This window comes from Mandrillus leucophaeus, unplaced genomic scaffold (assembly GCF_000951045.1).
Source record: "Mandrillus leucophaeus isolate KB7577 unplaced genomic scaffold, Mleu.le_1.0 Scaffold1605, whole genome shotgun sequence".
Classification (NCBI taxonomy): domain Eukaryota; kingdom Metazoa; phylum Chordata; class Mammalia; order Primates; family Cercopithecidae; genus Mandrillus; species Mandrillus leucophaeus.
The window spans coordinates 224172-240176 of NW_012101594.1; the positions used below are offsets into that span (position 1 = coordinate 224172).

The 16005-nt window shown below is 34.3% G+C and overlaps 1 protein-coding gene across 1 annotated transcript in view; it reads left to right on the plus strand.

Annotated features, from left to right (window-relative positions):
- Positions 1-16005, plus strand: part of CDC42BPA (CDC42 binding protein kinase alpha (DMPK-like)) — a 267348-nt gene that overhangs the window by 179550 nt on the left and 71793 nt on the right. The gene's annotated exons all lie outside the window — the stretch shown is intronic.

Below are 16005 nucleotides of genomic sequence, written 5' to 3' on the forward strand. Positions count from 1 at the left end.
TGTTGTAAGTGCTCGAGATACAGTAGTAACCAAAATAGACAAAGTCCTTCCCACTAGAACTTACATTCCAGTGGGAAGATTTACAAGCCTCAGGAATTCCATTGCTTACTTTTAGTTGTTACTTCAAAAGTACTTACATTTAATTTGATTGTTAATTATTTGTCATGAGCTTCATTTTATTACATTTTGGGCACAGTATATGAATTGTGTTTCGTTCCTTTAGGAAAAGGAAAAAGAATCACTCTTTAAAAAGTAATTAATGAATCTCTTAAGTTTCTCAAGAACAATGATAGTGACTGCTTTTCTCATTTATTTATTTGAATTAATGTCATTTGCCTTTCAATTGTTTTACAAAATTTTTGATTTATTATTTGTTCTTATTAAATTGCTTCATCCATATTTTCTATTTTTTTACTGCTGTATTCGTTAAATAGGATTCCTTTTCTTCTTCCTCATCTTCACTGATTGATTTTTTGGATGACGTAAGTCTTTGATTTTCAAACCAATGCATCCTTCAGTAAAAAAGATCAGTGAATTGATTTGAAGAATTTGCCTAGTAATGCAGTCAGTTTTAGAAATACCACATTTGAAAATTTATGTGAGCCAAAATATGCTTCTTTATTATCTTAAATATAATGAAAGATTTATCAGTATTAAACATAATGAAGTAAAAATTTACTTTGAAAAATGCTTTGACTTGTAGAATCCCAGTATTTTCAATCTTTGTAAGAATTCTAAAACTAGAATGCTTATTTATTGGTTTATATATATGTATATATAAAAATAATTGCTTATTTTTATTTTTCCTGGTGATTTCTATTTTACTTTTCACTTTTCTTTTCAGCACTTTACTGTTTAATTTCTATGTGGGTTAAAAATAAACCTCTGATGGTATAATCAAAAAAATTACTTTTAATTAATTTCTCCAATAGGTTTTATTGTATGCCAATAATAGAGTACTGATTTTAAAATAAATCAATTAAAAATTCTGAAATTCTAATTCTGAAAGAATTTCTTTTCTGATGTGCAAAGTGATTTTAGTTAACATATGCACTATATGCACTATAAATTGACTGCATTATCACTTTCTCTCCTGAATTCTATCAATTTAATAATTTAGAAGTCCTGTTAAATGTATATCATTCATTCTCTTTACTTCTGGAATAACATTCTCTCTATTCCACATTAAATGGCACAGTAATTCTTGTCCTAAAGCATTTATTATCCTGTTGAACATTAATCTTTAGAGAAATGGGGAAATAAAATGTATTCAAATGCAAATACTGTGCATAGAACTGTTTCTAAAACCAGGGAAGATTTTTTAAATGTTTCATTATTTCTGTTTTGTTAGAATACTTATAGTCAGAAGAGTAGTTAGCATAATACTGTGCTAAAGGAACTTCTTAATCTAGACGTTTAAAAATTATGCAACAAAAAAGTGATTTTGAATATGTTTGGAATATTTATACTGAAGTTTGCACATTTCCATAAGTGTTTTGCTATTCTCGAAACAAATAATTACTTTGGTTAATTCTATAGTGTGATGAAAAGAGAACTCTCCTCATGTACAATGGTATTGCATGTTATAATCTGCTCAGGATATTAAAAATACTTAATATGATATTTTCATACAGATACTATTCACCTTAAAAAGAAAGGGAAGGAAGTTTGAGTAAATTATTTTAGTTGTTCTTTCCACTAGAAAATCTTTTTATTTCTAACAAAGTCCTCTCCATCCCTTTTCCTGTCACAAAAAAAAAATATATATATATATATATATATATATATATTTGGTTGTAAAACCTAGGAGCAGTATGTATTTTGGCAAATACATGAGGTCTTCTCAGCAGATCTTTCAGGAATACACACCCCAGCCAGGTCCTCAGCTTGTTTCTGCTCTCACAGGCACTCTGCCACTGCTGCCACCCACCTGTAATGCCTGAGTACCCCACAGCCATTTCCCAGTGTTACTTTTCCTCCAGAAATATCCTTTCTCATCCTCTACCCTCTATTAATGCAACCATGAGCTCAGTACAGACATAAAAGTAAATTTTATTGCACTGCAAGGAAACTCCTAGTATAAAAGAGGTGAGCTCACAAGAGCTGCCAAATCTTTTATTTATATTCCACCTCCTAAAAGGCATGATTTCCCACTCGTGCTTTCTAAGCTCCATTCTCCCAGTTTATTGGTTAAGTGCATAAGTAGGCACAAATCCTGCCTGTACAACTTTCTAGGTGTATGGTTTGGAAGAAATTAACCTTTCTACATCCTAAGTTTGCTCATCAGACAAATAGTAATAATAATAGAACTAATATCATAATGTTGTTTGAAGATTTAAAGAAACAGTGTATGTAATGCCATCAGTAATAATGTCCTTATTACTCTTAATAAGCTGGTTCCCTCCCTTTCTGTATTCTCTTTAGCTTCTTTTCTTGTCCATCAGTTCAGTTTCACTTAAATACTTTCTTAGCTCTTCGTCACTCAGTCATCTACCCACCACCAATATTTTATGGTACAAACTTCATGTTTCTCTTTAGAGTTTGTACCTATGATCTCCCTGCCCAGAGTTACTATTCATTCATTTGATCCTCAGTCATACCAGAATGATGAACAGCAGTATTCAGTCTTTGACATACTTGAGTTCAGCATCCAAGATATTTCGTATAATGCTCAAGTTCTTCTGTAGCTCCTTTTCTGCTAGGCACTTGGACTTTTTTTTTTTTTTTTTTTTTTTTTTTTGAGACAGTCTCATTCTGTCACCAGGCTGGAGTACAGTGACACAATCTCAGCTCACTGCAACCTCCGCGTCCCGGGTTCAAGCGATTCTTCTGCCTCAGCCTCCCAAGTAGCTGGGACTACAGGTGCATGCCCCTGTGCCCAGCTAATTTTTGTATTTTTAATAAAGGTGAGGTTTCACCATGTTGGCTAGGCTGGTCTCAAACTCCTGACCTCGTGATCCACCCGCCTCAACCTCTCAAAGTGCTGGGATTACAGGTGTGAGCCACTGCAGCCGGCCACACTTGGATTCTTAAGGAGCACATCAACTCTCTGTTGTTCTCTGTGCCAAATATAGTTATATTGTGCTTGATGCTTATATGCCTGCCCTTTGCAGTAAGTAAGGCTCTAATGAGTAGTACACATCCTCCTGGACATTCTTTTTTGTTTTCTGTCTTGTTGCTATAAAGGAGATTATGTTGAAGACCTAAAGTTTGAATTGCAGCTGGAGCTTGTAGGTGTAGAAGGGAATAAAGCTAGTATTAAGCAAAATTGCAGGAATCAGGTCCTTTGGTGTCAACATATTATCATTCTTCTCCCTCTGTCTCTGGGAACCCAGTGTTCTCATGCTGCCTTCTGATTTGTTGGAGCTTTACTACCGGTGCCTTTCCTCCTCCAAAGTTACCTTCTTTACTCCTACTTTTACCCTTTCACACAGGCCTCTTAAAAGTATAGTTACTTTATTTAAAACAATACAGTTTTAAGTTAAAATGTTCCCACCCCTAATTTTTCCTCCACATGTTTTGCCTGTTAACTTAAAATTCAAATGAATGCTGGGATTTTTGGCACAATGGGAAGATGTTCAGAGCAAGATGCTTTCCTTTTTAAGTCACATTGTTTGGCCAATCCTTGTATGTGTAAGAGTAGCTTTGAAGAAAAGGAATATATGTAATACCAGTCATTCCCTTCCCTTTGGGAAAATGAAAGGAGGCAACAAGGCAGAACAGAGTATATTCTCAACACTCTCTGCTGCTCTAACTTGGGGGAATGTAAGCATTTGGGCTTTTCTACATGTAGAATCATAGAGTTTTAAAGGAGAAAAACCTTAGAAAATATTTAATCCAGTTGTTTTAACCATTATGGCACTCTTCTGTTCTTAAGAGTAGATAGGTTTCTCTCCCATTTTTGAGTGACTTTTTTAAAGTTCTCAATCTTTGGGGGATTAGGACACTGTGCTGATACATTGTTATGTAAAATATTCTTTAGGACACATACAGAAGGGTTTGAGTTATTTATTTATTTATTTATTTATTTATTTATTTATTTATTTTGAGTCACAGTCTTGCTCTGTCACCCAGGCTGGAATGCAGTGGCACAATCTCGGCTCACTGCAAACTCCGCCTCCCAGGTTCACGCCATTCTCCTGCCTCAACCTCCCGAGTAGCTGGGACCACAGGCGTCCGCCATCATGCCCAGCTAATTTTTTGTATTTTTAGTAGAGACAGGGTTTCACCGTGTTAGCCAGGATGCTCTCGATCTCCTGACCTTGTGATCCACCCGCTCCGGCCTCCCAAAGTACTGGGATTACAGGCGTGAGCCACCGCGCCTGGCCGGGTTTGAGTTAATTTTAAAAGACTTTGAGACTACTTTGATAAGTGGTCTCTTGAGAAAGGCATTTCCATTCAACCTATTAAGAAAGCAGTAGAACAGAGATACCAAGATCTCTTCTGCTGTAGAAATTATTCCCAGTTCTACCCTCATATTTTCCTTCAACCATACATGCCCAATCCTGGACTGTCTAGTCCACATTAGCCCCAGCCTCTTTCTCTAGGTAATAAACAGGGTGAGGAACAAATGGAGCTCAGCTGCTTAGATTTTCCTGTTTCTCTCCCCAATCTATTCCCTTCATCCCAATAGTAACAGATCCAGGGATCATCACACCAAGCTTGTAGCAACTTCCTATACTCTCTTCAGTTCATTTTCTTTTCAGCTGAACCTAAAAAAGCTTGGCTTCAGTAAATTATAGATAATACTAATTACAATCATATAAATTAGCTGCTTGCTCTTTATATTTGAGAAACATATTGTCATATATTAAATATGTGCTAAGTAAGTTTTGAATTTGATTAAATTATAATTCTATACTTTGTTCATTTAGTCCTAGTTCACAAAAATAGAAATTGCCCATTTGCCTGGCAAATGAGAATGTACTCAACTTGCTTTTTCAGAGTTGTCTTGCTCTGATATACTGATGAAAGAGTAAATCAGGGATTAAGCTCTAGAATATAAAGGTCAGACACTAAGAAACAGAGACAGTGTCTATAGCCTAACTGTCTGGTCCCCCTAATATTGTTTTCCATTCAGCAAGTAGTCTGACAATATTGACAGACTGAGTTCTGGACTTGGTTTTAACCTTGTATAACATCTTACTAAGATGCTTCAAAATATTTAATTTCAGTCATGGCTTCTAACTTCTTTAATTTATCTCTTGATTTAACATGGTTTTATCTTCCAGCTTCTTTTACATTCTGTTACAATCAGTTACAGAAATCTGAGGCTTGGCAGCATAGTTTCAGTGATACTTGGGGGATGGTCAATTCTATGTGAGAATTGGTAGGAAATATAATTTTAAAACATACATTTTAAAGATTTTTAATCCTATGACCAAAATCAGACCTAGCTTCTTTGGCATTCCTGAAATTTGCTCATTCAATTCTTGTTTTCACAAGTTCTATCCACATATTCACCACAACCCTACCTGAAGATTGTATATTTCAGAAAGTTACATGCATTTTTTCCTCAACTTAGGCAATATATTATGTTGAATATAATTGTATATATTACATATTTTATCACATATATAATATATTTAGACAGTCTAAAGGGAAAGACATGATTATGTAGTCCATTTCTTCTTTGGTATTTTATTAAATAAGACCTCTAGGATTAATTAATTGAACCTTAAAAATTATTAGCCAAATTATATACTCCTGAGATTATTTCTTTTGGTTTCTCCTTATGTGCATACCTTCATATTCAGTCTTAAAGTTTTCGTGGCAAGTCATAGACCTGTATATGAAATACATGTTTTAAAGTGGTATTTGGTTGCACATTAAGACAAGGTGTTGGTTTACAGTGTTTGCCATGAATTCAATTTCAGTGTTTATAAAAAACCACAGTGTGTGTAGGTATATATGAGGGAGAAAGTGTGTGGGTGTGTTTTCCTCTAACTCACTTTTTCTGTTGAAAACATAAAAATTAGACAATTTCTAGGTAAACACTTTGGTAAGAAATCATTGCTGTGGTGATAGCATCATTATTAGCTTTAAATGATATTAGCTTAGAAAATGTGTTGTCCTTCATTTTCAAAGATAGTTTCAGGATACATTTTAACTTGTTTTAGTGTAGTGATAATATATTTATTTTGAGATATTCATACTCTTTTTCATGGTTTTAGCACACTCCAGACTCTAGTCTTAGAAGTAGAGATAGCCAAAAATGTTTTTTTTTTTTTTAATGTTAAACATTTTAGCACTTTTTACATGGGTAGTAATATACTGGGCATAATGGCTACAAAGACAAAGCAGATGTGGAAACAGACCTCAAAATGCTTATTTTATAATTAGAAAAATAATTATACAGTTATGCACTATGCAATGTGGAAAGCAATAAATGCCATGAGAAATACCTAGCAATAAATGCCATGAGTACTATGGACGTTCAGAAGGATTCATTCAATATTTATTGAGAATTTTTAAGTTTAAAGGCTTATGCTAAGCATAATACAATATTTCCTGCCCTTAAGCATAATATTTCCTGCCCTTAAGCATAATACAATATTTCCTGCCCTGACAGTCTAATGGGAAAGACAAGTATATAACCAGATAACTATAACACCATGTGGGAAATACAGTAATAAAAGATAAAGATTGTATATCATGGTAATACAAATAAGAGAGATTTCAGATTGAACCCAGGAGGATCCAGAAAAGCTTACTAAAGGAAATAATGCCTGAGCTGGGTCTTCACAGATGAGTATGTTCAGCAAAATCATAAAAGAACTACATATGAGGATTATATTCTAGACAGGCAAAGCAAACTTGTGGGGAGAGGGAGCAGGGAGTTACGGGGTTGTGGGCAGAGGGAGATTTCAATTTAGTTTGAATTGTCCCTTGCTTGGCAAACAAAAAGGGTGAGGAAGGGATTGAGAAATGAGTATGAAGACACTGGCAAAGGCCAGAATGAGGGTCTGTGTTTCTCAACTTTATACTTCATATTACGGAGCTTAGGTTTAAGCAGTCCCATATGTAATAATTATTAAAAGATTTAACAGAAGGGAAAAGTGACAGCTTCATTTTGGACAAGTTAAGTTTGAGATTCCTAAGGGACATCCAGTTGGAGATGTCTAGCAGACAGTCAGATACTTAATATATGCGTCAGGAGTTTAAGGAAGAGGAGTGAACTGGCAACAGAGATTTGGAAATAATCAGAGTTGAAAGTGGATGAGATTCCCCAAGGGACAGGTTGTAGCAGTGAGCCAAGGACAGAAACCTGGAATCTCCATTGAAGAAAGGTTGAAGGAATAGGACTCCACAAAAGCGAAGAAAGAGCAATAGTTGAGAAGTATGCTGTTTTTCAGGAAAGTACCTGTCAGAAAAACTAGAGGAGTGGAGAATATTAAGGAGGAGAATGGTCAGTGTGATGGTATGGCAGAGGTGGCTGGTCAGATAGGACAAACGGGAAATACTGACCTGCTGAATATCAGATCAAAGCGGAATCTGAATTGTACTGTATTAGAAATTAATTGGAAGTTTAGAAAGTACAGACAGCGATTGTATACCATTTTTCAGAAGTCTGGCTGAGGAAGTTTGAATCCTGGCCCTACCACTTAATAGTTTTATAGCCTTAGGCAAGTTGATCTGCCTTCATCTTTAAAATTAGGATCATAACTCCTACCTTACAGGGTTTCTGTGAGAATTAAAATAATTCATATATGTAAAGAATTTTGAAAAGGATCTGCATATACTCTTCACATAATAAATATTATTATGATTATTAAGGAAGAAGGGAGAGATTAATTGATAGCTAGAGGAAGAGTTGGAGTTGATTTGTTTATTGTTTCGTTGTTTGGTTTTGGGGGCAAGAAGGGATGAGAGAGATTCTTCCCATTAATAACTGAGGAAAAGTAACTAGGTTTGAACCTGAGACTTTAACCTCCATAATGGAAAAACTTCTTTAGAACTCTCCAGGCCTTCTAATCCTGGTTTACTATTAACTCCATAGGACAGTGTTCAAGTTATCTTCCATTCCAGTTTCCTATGGAAAGAAATAATAGTTCTGGCCGGGCACGGTGGTTCACACCTGTAATCCCAGACTTTGGGAGGCCGAGGCAGGTGGATCACTTAGGTCAGGAGTTCGAGACCAGCCTGGCCAACATGGTGAAACTACTAAAAATACAAAAATTAGCCAGGCATGGTGGTACGCACTTGTGATCCCAGCTCCTCAGGAAGCTGAGGCAGGAGAATCGCTTGAACCCGAGAGGTGGAAGTTGCAGTGAGCCAAGATCGCACCACTGCATCCACCTGGGTGACAGATCGAGACTCTGTCTCAAAAAAAAAAAAAATAGTAGTTCCTATTTACTTATCTGCCAGAGTTATTGTAACACTAATACTGAATTTTTGGTAGTGTTTCTCATTCTTGAACTTTTCACTTTTTTCTTAAATCTTCTATAACTCCTGTAGACCTAGTCTATAAGTTCCCTCATCTAGGTCCCCATGAAAATCTTGTCTGTCTCTCCTCTAGGTTCCCATCCAAACCTTATATGTATCTCAATGATAGCATTTGTCACGTTGTTGCTAGCATGATGTCTTCTCTACCAGTCTGTGAACTTCCATGTCTTGTTTATCTTTCAGTCCCTTGCGAAGTCTGCTTAGTATCCAACGTATTGTAAGCTCACAATAAACGTTAGGTTGGATTGAATGTTAGAAATTGCTGAAGTAGATATTTCATATTAGTGAAGCTCTACTGCTGGAGCATCACAAAAATATTTTGAGATAATTGTTACTTTTTTCCTAATTACTTAATTCTTTAATGTTAGGTGAAAATCCCTCTTTTGACTACAGCTGAAGTTGAGTCAGGATGGAGTATTGTTCAAATAACTTTTTATTTTAATATATTATCTTTAATTCTGAAATCCTAACTTAGGCCTTGTTATTTAAAAGAATCATTTTTGAAAAGAGTAAAAATTTAGTAGGTAAATGTCTAAGACCAGGCTAATTCATTATTTTATTAAATGTTTGCCAGCACTAAATGAGCACTAGATCCTTTTTGTTCTCATTTGTTCCAGTCTGCTACTGCCAACCTTTCCAGAAAAGAAATTGTCCGTCACTTGATGAAGCCTTGTGTGGGTCACTGTACATGGGCCAGTGAAAAGTTTATCAACCTTAGATGTAGTCCAAACAACTGTTTCTTTACCATCCTATCCTCCAGGTTTTCCTAAAAATACATGTACATTCAGCCTATCCAAAACGGTGGCCTTCTGTGTATGTTTATATACTTTGTCTGTTAATACAATAGTAGTCCTTGAGAGTCTTATGTGTGTAAATATTTGTAACATGTTGTATTCTCCTTTCTTTGTTGAAGCGCTCTCCATCCTGTACTCCAGCTAGCAAAGGCAGACGTGTAAGAGACTTTTGCACTTTATGTACCCATCCTGAGACTTTTACCCCTCTCTCATCCTTTTGCCTGTGATTGCGGAACCTGTTAATGTTTTTGTGGTATATTATTACATTTATTGCATGTTTGTGCTGCTGCTCCTGCTGTTGCTGTGCTGCTTTTATGTGTTTTTTTATTTTTTGGCTTTGGCCGCAAAGCTTTAGGAATGTTCATATAAATTACTACAACCAAACTACTAAAATGATAAGATATCTTTTTTATTTTGATCAAAGGGAAAAGTGATCCTAAAGTATGCCTTCTAAATTAGTCAGAGATAAAGTACATGGGCTCCTAAGAATCTGTTGTAAGCAAATATGTAGATTGTTTCTTAGAGATTTTAATTATGTAGAAAGAAAACTTGATAATTCATGTACAAAATTCAAAAATGATTTGGAATAAATTATACATCTTAATGATTGACTACAATTTTATGTAAATCAGTTCTGGAGAAATCTTGGGGTTTTTTCCTAATGTAGTTCAAAGGAATTTCCCAAAATATGTATCTACATCTGCGGAAATAATGTTAATAATAAATCCTTTCTATTCTAACATAATTCCAAGATTTAAAAAATATCAGTAACATTATTTATATATGTATTATTAACAAACTGTAAATATCTTCCTATACTAATGCTAGCTCCATGTTTCTCAACTTGAAATGAGTCAACCACTACCCCTGTGCTACAAGATTCTGACATGCCCAGAGTTGGAATTTTTCTACATCCCAACACTAGTCATATACACACATACATACTCCCTATTGGAAAAGCGACAGGGTAGCTGACAGTGTTGGGATTTCATATACTATGTAAAATAGTAACATTAAAAAGGAAAGTCAGTGATAGATACAAGTTCATAATGTTCACTGGTCATCTCCATGGAGATTGATCAACACTTTACATTCAGAATTCTTGGACTCGGAAAGTTCTAGATGAGGGAATTCTCTGGTTTGTGGTAGGCATGGGAAGCAGTTGGGGTGGCCTCCTGCTTCCTGTGGTTCTGTCTTTCTGGTATGGTGGAGGGTTGGTTGTAAAATAAACTTGAATAACTCTAATATAGCATATATAATATTTTTGGATTGCTGCTTAATAATGAATAAGCATTTCGGATACTTGTACTATGGCCAGTAGAACTGCATTCAAGTGATATCTCATTAATTATTGTGTTTATGGAAGATTTACTAGTTCAACTGATTGCTTGATTATTTTGGAAATTGTTGAGACTTAAAACCATTAGATATTTGGATTTATCAAATGAATCTGAATATATGTTGATTACATTACATAACCTCTAGAAGGGAAAACCATATGTTGTGTGCCCAATTATATTAGGGTCAAATCATCAGCCTGTGAATTGATTAAATTTTTAACTACTTGTTTTTCTTAATAAGGTTATAATTTAGGATTTGTTTCTCTAATTTTATTATGGATTAATTTTGTCTCACTTGCCTTGCAGACATTCTGGGGCCTTGGCCACCTAGAACATTTTTTGTGAATCTTGAAATAAGAAAAAAATTAATTGTGGAGGGAAATAGCTGTTATAAGGTCTCTCCTTAATTCTATGTCTTTATTCTATGGGATATGAATAAACTATAATTAACCATAATCTATTGACTTATAATTACATATGATTATTTTAAACATAGATATAATAAGTTTGGTTATCTGCTTTTCTGGCCTCCTTCAGTTTTTCTTTGGTTAAGCATCTGACAAAAAAAGTCAGCCACTGAAAAGTAATAGTGGCTGTGAAGATGCTTGAAGAATGACAAATTACTCAGCTGTTAAATAGAAGCATCTCAGTGGCGTAGTGTAGAACCTCAGTGTTCCCTGGGACATTGATGTATTTCAGTAGGACACAAATAGTTACCATTCTTAACAATGGCCTCTGTTGTAACAGTAGCATAAGATTTTATGTTATATACCATGGTTTTAGACAAGAAAATGTGCACTATTTTAATAAATATTTATGAAATGTCGTATGAATGAAGTAGTATTACAAAAGAATGTTTCTTGCATTCTTTTTTCTAGTATGCTATTAAACCTCATTTACAGTTTGAATACTTTTCTTTATAAGTAGTATTAAGTATAGTAGAAGAAAAACTTTTTATTGATGGTATTGTTAATGTCCAAATAGAAATGATGAGGGAGATTTCCACAGTGCTTTCATTAATAGTGAGAAACGCTGAATGTCTTATTTCAGATTGTTCCTTTAGAGTTTGGAGCAGAAATTTTATAGCCCACATATGGCTTAACTTTCTCTTATGTTTTGTTAGAATATGTGTAAATTCTCCAGACTAAATATTCAAATCAGTATATTGAAAATAACTTGAGAATAAATTTTCTTAAAGGGAAACAAGGTGCATTGTATATAACTAGGAAGCTTACCGTTACTGGTCATAACCTTTAGTCATTTGTTAGGATTTGTTCTAGAGCAATAAAATGTATTTACTGTTTTCCAAATGATATAGTACTTCTATAATACTGTTTTTGTATCATAAGCGCAGTTAACAGCAATAAATATATCACTGAAGATTTGAGTTTATACGTGTTCTAAATACAAAATACTAAATTACCTTCCACTTTGTTTTCAAAATACTTCTAGCTAAAGGATAAAGAAAATTGATAGAGACTGGATTTTGGCCAGGCATGGTAGTTCAAGCCTGTAATCCCAGCACTTTGGGAGGCCGAGGCAGGAGAATCGCTCGAGCCCAGGAGTTCGAGACCATCCTGGGCAACACAGGGAGACCCTACCTCTACAAAAAAAGTTTTATAAAAATTAGCCAGGCATGGTGGCACATACCCATATTCACAGCTACTCTAGAGGCTGAGGTAGGAGGATCTCTTCGGCTCAGGAGTTCAAGGTTTTAGTGACCCATGATTGTGCCACTGCCGTACATTGGGGGCAACAGAGAAAGACCTTGTCTCAAAAAAAAAAAAAAAAAAAGAGAGAAAAGAAAAGAAACTGGGACTTTTTAACTTACAGTTTTATGTTTAGCAATAACAAACAACTTGTTAAATGCAAGCTAATTTTTAGTAGGTTGACCATGTATAATCCATATCAAATCTTGGTGTTTTCTACTTTGAAACAAGGTTTCTTATGAGAGGGTTGTTACTTGTACAAATCTGTAATTATTTAGGCAGTAGAAAAGGCCTGTTGATACATATTCAAGATGAGTGGGTTTAGTTAATTTTATTATTTATGGGAAAACCATACTGTCCATAATTTGAGGAATTCTTGATAAGCGGGTCATCTAAAAATCAGTTCTGTGATCCTGAGGGGGGAGGAAAAACCTTTTTTAATGTACTACTGTAAAAATACATTTGAAGATCTTTTAGTAGAAAAATCCTAATAAATTCAGGGACCATTATGAACATTTTGCGTTAAAATGTTTCACAGTGTGGACGGTACCACTAATATTCAGCTTTTCTTCTTTTTTAACAGAGCATTAAGTAAAAATGATACTGAAGTATAGTAGATGTTTCTAATGACTTCGTCAGAGTAACACCTTAAAGTATGTTTACTTAGGAAAAGAAAATTAGCTAACCAAAAAAAAAAAAAAGAAAAAATTGCATTTACTTAAAGATATTTCTTATATTGAATTTATAATATCTCTGCTATTTATGTGTGTTTATTAGCTTTTGCTGCATTATTATACTTAATGCTATAGTATTTTAGCACATAAAAAATGACAAAAAGAATATTTTAACTTCTGTGACTAAAATATAATATTAATAATGATTATGTTTGTTTTTAAGGTTTTAAAATACTTCGTAATAAAATAACTAATGGTATTAATTAGTTGCTTTGCTGCTATACTATATCAGAGTCATTGACAATTCATTGTTAAACTGAATCATAGGCTATCTTTAAATGCCAGCATGTATTCACTGAATATTCTGAAAGTTTAATAGAATTAATTGCTTTTTAGTGGATAGAATAAGCCATTAATTATAAATGCATTGGTAAGCATTTACTTGTGGTTAAAATTAGTAACTTCCTGAAAATTCCATTCTGGTTGGTAATAATTAAAACCTGAATAAAAAAAATAAGTGATTTGTATTTTTCTTATTTTTAGTGTTACACCACTTTTGAGATATTGTTTACACTGGTGGTAACCGAGAAATGAAATGAAATATTTAAATCTATTAATGTTATTAGCATTAGCTTCATTTAAAAGTCCTGGACATTTTTTTTTTTTTTTTTTGATATTTGAAATGGTTTTTGCCCTGAGTTTATTCATCTTTACCAAGCTTTGTCCTTTGTCTTTAAAAGAAACACACTTTGAAAGTAAAGTGGTAATTTTTAAATTTTAATTATTATGTTCATAGGTTTTTAAAATTAAAGATACGACTATCACTATAATTGACATAGTTCAACTTTTTAATATGCCTAATACCATCTCAAAATATTTCAGTATTTTCACTTACTTTTACTATTTTTTAAAGGAAAAATTACTTGATTTTGTTTAAACTCTGAAATTGATTTTTACTTTAAGAGTATACAACTCTAAAAAGCTAGTATGTTAATTTTCATTATTCTACTTTATTACAAGTATTTTCATTTAAATTAAATATTTTCTATTTCTGAATAACCACCTTTTAACTCATTCAGCAAAGAAAATCACTTTTAAATCTATCCATATCCATATTCTCTTTCATTTTTATTGATGGAGAAAAACTAGTTAGGAGAATAAGACTTGACAGAGGAGCCAAGAGGTGTGTGTTAAAAACCTCAAGAGTTATTTAAGAGTTACTAATTTGTGTAGTCACAAATTAACTTGATAGTGTATTTTTCCTGTCTCCAATATCCCACTGTCATAATATCACATTTTCATAGGATCAGCAAACATGCTGGTAAGTGTTTTAACAACCAGCTCTGGGGCTAGAGAAAGCACTGCTTTTTAGGTTTGCTGATTTCATGATATAACCTTCCATTAGACCGTATACTGACAAAATGGCATAAGGCAGTGTTTTCTAATTTTAATGTGAGAAAGTATAAGACAGTATGCCCAACTTCTGTCAGCATGTGTTTAAACAGCTCAAAGAGCAGACCTGCTGTAAAATTTCAACCTGTGCTTTTGGAAACAGCAAACACTTGGCCTTTCCCATTTTTAAAGAGTTTTTGAAATAATCAAACCCAGATATACAAAGCCGTTATATCAGCTATTCACATATACACAGCATTACCTTTCACACAGGAACTTCTCATTTTATGTCTTTCAGTCAGGCTGTGGGGCTAAAGCCTTTTGCAACAGGTCAGAAACTTTTAAATTTTCCTAAGATGGCCCAGTTTTTTTACACATAGAACGTCCCCTAGTTAGATACCTTAAAACTTCCTGAATTGATATTTCAGTCAGTTTTAAGTTCTCACTGGTATAAAATGTATCAATTCTGCTTTGCTTCTCAATTCCATTTTAACTGAAGCCCCTCTCCATGGACTCCTAATTCTCCTTGCAATGTATATAATCTTATGAAAACTAGGAGGAGACTTTTAGAAACTGAAAGACATTTCTGCCGTATTCCCAACTCAGGGTCATATTTCATATTTATAATCTAAACTGATTACTTTCTCCATGGCTGTTCCTGAATAAAATTGTAAACTGGGCAAAATGTGTCTTGAGTCCCATTTTCTTCCACTTTTTCTTTTCCTGGTCAAAATTTACTATCAGGAAAGGAGATAATATTACTTAGCCTCCTTGATTATTAAATTACTTTGAGTAAATTACTCTGCTGTGGAGATGCCTCTGGTAGAACAGAAATAGTGCTGAATTTGGACTCAAGAGATGGGATACAGGCCTGGCTCTCCAACTTCACAAGGCATACTAGTTTCATGAAATCAGCCACATCACACGTACAGAGCTGATATTCAGCTGGTAAGCTTTAGTTCAGTGGTGCCACTTTTTAAAATATTGAGTATCCTAGCAGTTGGTAAATGGTTGCTGCTCCAAGACCCCTAATGCCTTCACTGAGACCCTTCTTCTCCCTACTTTTCCCAAATCCACTAGCTGAAAGTTTATGGCCTGGCAGTGGCTTTGTGGTTACCAGAATACCTTTCTATGTCCACCACCCAGGAAGGCCGTAGTGGGCACCAATGGAGGGCTACCGTGGTGTTTCCCAGCCTGCTAGCCTGTTCCTCCCATACACTTGCCAGATTTTTAAAATTCTCCACATTGAAGAAAAGTTGACTATTTTTAACATATGCAACATATCATACATGGATAACAGTGTTCTACCTAATTATCAATAGGAAAATATCCCCAACTCGAGAAAACAATTTGTGCCCTTAGAGATTGAAGCCACATGCCCAGAGTTCTGTTGAACTAAAAACAAATCTATGAAGTTAATTTCTAGGGGAACCTTCTTTTCCAAGTATTTCTATTCTCAATTATTTATCATTCAACCCAGAATTTTAAAGAAATTTTGCCTTTCACTTAGTTTTGAGTACAGGGCATTATATTTTAATTCATTGTTTTAATAGTTCTACTTTGCCAGCAGTCTCAACTGCACCTGAATCTTTCATCAGTGACATTTCTAAGGGGTACATTATCATCATGTCTTCCCTCTAAAATATAACCA